Genomic DNA, 5,396 nt, shown 5'->3' on the forward strand with positions numbered 1-5,396 from the left:
ATATAAAAATTCTAATTAATTTAAACTCCAATTATCATGAAACTCCATTTAATTACCTTTAGCAAAATAATTTTCTTAAAATAAATCACAAATAATTAATTATTTGATTTTCAAAAACTAGGGTTGTTACACAACCCAACCTAAGGTAGTTTCCTTTTCATGATTTTTTCAATAAAGGTTACAAGTAGTTTTTCCTATATTGTGAGGAGCTAAGTTTAGTGTTGCACACCAAAACAATCTAAGAGTGAATGTGTATTTCTAAGTTTGGTGTTCCACCAAAGATTTCAGCTAGTATCACACTACACCTCTTCAATGACAAGTTGCTAGCCGCAACCAACCAGGGAAACTACTTAACAATAGTTTAGTTTCTAGTTCATAGTTGTTTTCTTAATAAAAGCACTGTTCTCTACATGTATTCGATCTACTGCATTAGGCAAGGAACTAAGTTTGGTGTTCACACACCAAATTAAGTTCAAAAATTCACAAGCATAGATGCATGCTAACTATTTCTCAAGTGCTTTAGGAACAAGCAACTTCCAATAACTTTGCAGGAATTCAATCAATCTTCTGGAAAAACGGTGCATCATCCAAGGAGATGAAGAAGGATGCAAAAGCTATGGATGATGACAACAAAGGAAGAGCTAGAAGTCACCACCAAAAGGTTGTGTTGTTACTTGATTCCATCTGCTTTGAATTGTTCAAATTGGAAGTCTGAATGTGCCTCTGTTAATAGTTATTCTTTAGTCTAAGTCACTAGAATTTAGTGTTTGTTTTCTGTGCTTTTGTCATATGTGTGCTAGTCTAAGTTCCCTGTTTTCATTTTAATCCTGCTTAAATGTATGCATGTCCTTTAAGTAAAATAAAAGAAGATGTTATGAAAAACCAGAGTAGAGTTCATCTTGTGGAGTAAGTTCTTAATGTTTTGGTGTAATAATTGGTTAGCTAAGTTGGTTCACCAACAAGGAATACAGGCAACTACGTGTTCTGAATCCTATGCTTGAAGCACATTCTATGAGACTAGTTAAATAACAAGGTCCTAATAAGAAAAAGAAAAAGAAAGAAAAAGAACAAGAAATAAGGCTAGGCACCAAGGGTTTAAATCTTGAGGGATGTGTCTGTGGTGTTCCTATGCCAAGGATCTGCTTGGATGAATAAGTTCTCAAGAGTGCTTCATCACTTGGTAACTTGGGTTAATTAACCTGGGATTATCAACTAAAAATCCACTATCAAGAGCAACCTTGCTACAGAACATTTAGTAACCCAAAGAGCTACTGGACACCAAGGCCTTAAGGAAAGAAAATAACAAATCCCCACATGAATCCCCTATTTCTGATCTTACCCATTCTCTTTATTTTCTGTCATTTACTTATATGCTCATCTCCCCAAATCCCCATTTAAGATTCTGTAATTTACTTTCTACCATTATTTCCAGCATTTACATTTTCTGTTATTTACTTTCTCGCTATTTAATTTTCTGCAAATCCTCAATTCAATTTTTGCTTAGCTCAGCTAGAACATTCCTCTAATTAAAGTTGCTTGACCAATCAATCCCTGTGGGATTCGACCTCACTTTATTGTGAGTTTTTACTTGACGACAATTCAGTATACTTGCCGAAGGGAAATTTGTTGAGAGACAAGTTTCCGTGCATCATTTATACATGTCATTTACTATGCTAGCCATGTGTTAAATGATGCTCAAAAGAATTACACAACTACAGAAAAAGAATTATTTGCTATTGTGTATGCTATTGATAAGTTTAGGTCATATTTAATTGGTTCTAAGGTTATTGTTTATACTGATCATGCTGCTTTGAAGTACCTTCTAACCAAATAGGATTCTAAACCAAGATTAATCAGATGGGTGTTACTCCTTCAGGAGTTTGATATTGAGATAAAAGACAGGAAAGGGTCAGAAAATTAAGTAGCTGACCACCTTTCCAGAATTGATCCTGACGAAGGAGTCCAACCACCCATAGCTATGACTGAGACATTTTCGAATGAGCAATTGTTCCTTATTCAGCAGGCTCCATGGTTTGTGGACATTGCAAATTACAAAGCCATGAATTTCATTCCAAAGGAGTACAGTAGACAACAAGTGAGAAGCTACTAACTGATGCAAAGTACTACTTTTGGGAGGAACCATACCTTTTCAGAAGATGCTCGGATAGTATAATCCGGAGATGTGTTCCAAATGAGGAGACACAGCAGATTCTTTGGCACTGTCATGGCTTTGATTATGGAGGCCACTTTGGTGGTGAAAGGACAGCTACAAAGGTCCTTCAGAGCGGTTTTTACTGGCCGACTAACGAACTGGATTTCCTGCCGGTAAAGAATTTTCACAAATAATTTTCCGTTGTAAGTATAGCTTCTAAACCAATAAAGAATCCTTTCATACAAAAACTTTGGTTGTTACAAGTAACAAAACCCAATAAAATTTATAACCGAAGTATTTAAACCTCGAGTCGTCTCTCAAGGAATTGCAGGAAAGTATGATTTATTATTGGTTATGGGAAAAGGTATATTTTTGGGTTTTTAAAATAGGGAACAGGAAAATAAATTGGCAATAAAGTAAATTAATTATCATGAAAACCATTGCAGGGTATAAGAACTGGAAATCCCATCCTAGTTATCCTTATCAGGTGTGATGAGAATTGTTTATTGCTCCCACATAGTTAACCCTTACTAAATAAAATAAAGTCAAGTGGACTAATCAATTTGATTCCTCAAGTCCTTGTCAACTTCTATGGAAAGACTAGCTTTAGAGGGATCCAAATCAACCAGCAAATTCTAATTTTCAATCAACAGTTGAGTTTGATAACTCAAGTGTCACCAATTACTTAACCAAAGTAAAGGGAGAAGAAATCTAAATTAAATTGAAAGCATCAATAACATAAATTAAAGAAAGCAATCATAAATCTGAAATACCTCAATTTGTATTAAATAGAAAATCAAATTAAACATAAGAATTCATAAATCAAATAGCAACATAAAGTGATCAATAGGAGAAATAGATAAACTAGAATGCTAGAATAAATAAAAGTAGAAGAGAACATAAATTAAAGGAACATTGAACCTGGAATTGAGAAAACGAAGAAATCCTAATCCTAAAACCTAAGAGAGAGGAGAGAGCCTCTCTCTCTAGAAATTACATCTAAACCTAAAAATTATGAATGAATGTTGTATTTTTGAATGAATGCATTTCTCCACTTTATACCCTTTAGTCTGTGTTTTCTGGGCTGAAAATTGGGTCAAAAACAGCCCAGAAATCGCTAGGGGCGAATTCTGATCCGTACAGGTCGCTGCTTTTTCTGCAGAACGACATGTGCGCGTAATTTTTCTGTATGGCTACTATAGCAAAATATATATCATTTCGAATCCCCGGATGTTAGCTTTCCAACGCAACTGAAACTGCATCATTTGGACCTCTGTAGCTCAAGTTATGACCGTTTTAATGCGAAGAGGTCAGGCTGGACAGCTTAGCAGTTCCTTCAATTTCTTGTATTCCTTCCACTTTTGCATGCTTCCTTTCTATCCTCTAAGCCATTCCTGCCCTGTAATCTCTAAAACCACTTAACACACATATCATGGCATCGAATGGTAATAAGAGAGAATTAATATTAGCAAAATATAAGGCCAAAGAAGCATATTTTCAATCATAGCACAAAATTTGGAAGGGAAATGTAAAACCATGCAAATTTTATGAATAAGTGGATGAAGAATTGATAAAAACACTCAATTGAGCACAAGATAAATCATAAAATAGTGGTTTATCACCGACTCTCTTCAGGGATTCAAGAGCATTTGTGAAGAGTTATGACAGATGTGAAAGAGCTAAGAATCTCCCTGCCAACCATGAGATGCCACAGCAGGGGATTCTTGAAGTTGAGTTGTTTGATGTGTGGGGTATTGATTTCATGGGACCTTTTACACCCTCATATTCCAACAACTATATTCTAGTGGCAGTTGATTATATGCCCAAATAGGTAGAAGTTGTAGCTCTGCTTACCAATGATGCCAAAGTGGTGATGAGCTTTCTTCAGAAATATATTTTCAGCTAGTTTGGTGTCCCAAGGACACTCATTAGTAATGGTGGAAGTCACTTCTGTAACAGACAACTGGACTCACTTTTGCAGAGATATGGAGTCCGACATAAAGTGGCTACCCCTTATCACCCTCAGACAAGTGGACAGGTTGAGGTCTCCAACAGGAAACTCAAGAGGATTCTAGAGAAGACCGTCTCAAGGAAGGACTGGTCTAGGAAGCTTGATGATGTTCTCTGGGCATACCAGATAGCTTACAAGACTCCTATTGGTATGTCTCCTAATCAATTAGTCTATGGTAAAGCCTGTTACTTGCCAGTTGAGCTGGAGCATAAAGCTTATTGGGAAATCAAGTAACTAAACTTTGATGTTTAGGCTGCAGGAATTAAGAGGATGCTTCAGTTGAATGAGCTTGATGAATTCAGATATTCAGCTTATGAGAATACCAAGCTCTACAAGGAGAGAACCAAGATATGTCATGACAAGAAGATTGCCATCAGAGTCTTTGAGCCAGGTCAGAGAGTGCTTCTGTATAATTCAAGGCTCAAATTAGCAGAATTGACCGTCAAGCTAGTGACATTAAAGAAGCGATTGTCGGGAGGCAACCCGAAAATTTTGTATCCTTAGTTTATTTTCTGCTGTATTGGTTTTATTATTTATTTGAGTTTTGTTGAGTTTCTACTATTTTTCCTTTGTTTTACGTGTGTTTTGATCATACAGAATGTTAAAAACAGGAACCCAGACACTTAGAAAAATTCTTGCCCACCCTGGAAAGGTTTGACTCGGTATAGTTGGCGCCAAACATGGGATTTCCATGTTCGGCGCCGAGTGATGCGTACCAAATACAAATTGGCTCGGAAGGTTGAAGCCAAACGTGAAGAACGACGTAGAAAGATGCAATTTGGGAAGCATATGGCCCCAAACTTGATCCTTTTCAAGTTCCGCATGGAGGCTGCGCACAAAAGGGGAGAACGATCTGCCAGGGGGATGCCGAACGTGGCTTCCCTAGCGTTTGGCGAAGGAAGTTTCAAAAAAAAAAAAGAGAGGTAGCTGGCGCCAAACTTGGGTTACACCGAGTTTGGCGTGGAGAGGGAATAATACATTCGGGAGGCACGGCGCCGAACACCACTATCCCCAAGTTCGGCGCCAACTGATTTATTGTTCCTAAACTCATGCCAAATCTCCACCAAATCCCATGGCATTGGTCTCCACCCCCATTCAGAGATTCCCTTCCTTTTTACAAAACCCAACCCCACCTGTGACTACCCCCTTGACCCCCCAATACTTGCTATACATTCCCTCCCTCCTTCCTTCCCAATATCTGAACCACTAACCCCCATTCCTAACCAAAACCCG

The sequence above is a fragment of the Arachis ipaensis genome, chromosome B07 (genome assembly GCF_000816755.2).
Source record: "Arachis ipaensis cultivar K30076 chromosome B07, Araip1.1, whole genome shotgun sequence".
Lineage (NCBI taxonomy): Eukaryota > Viridiplantae > Streptophyta > Magnoliopsida > Fabales > Fabaceae > Arachis > Arachis ipaensis.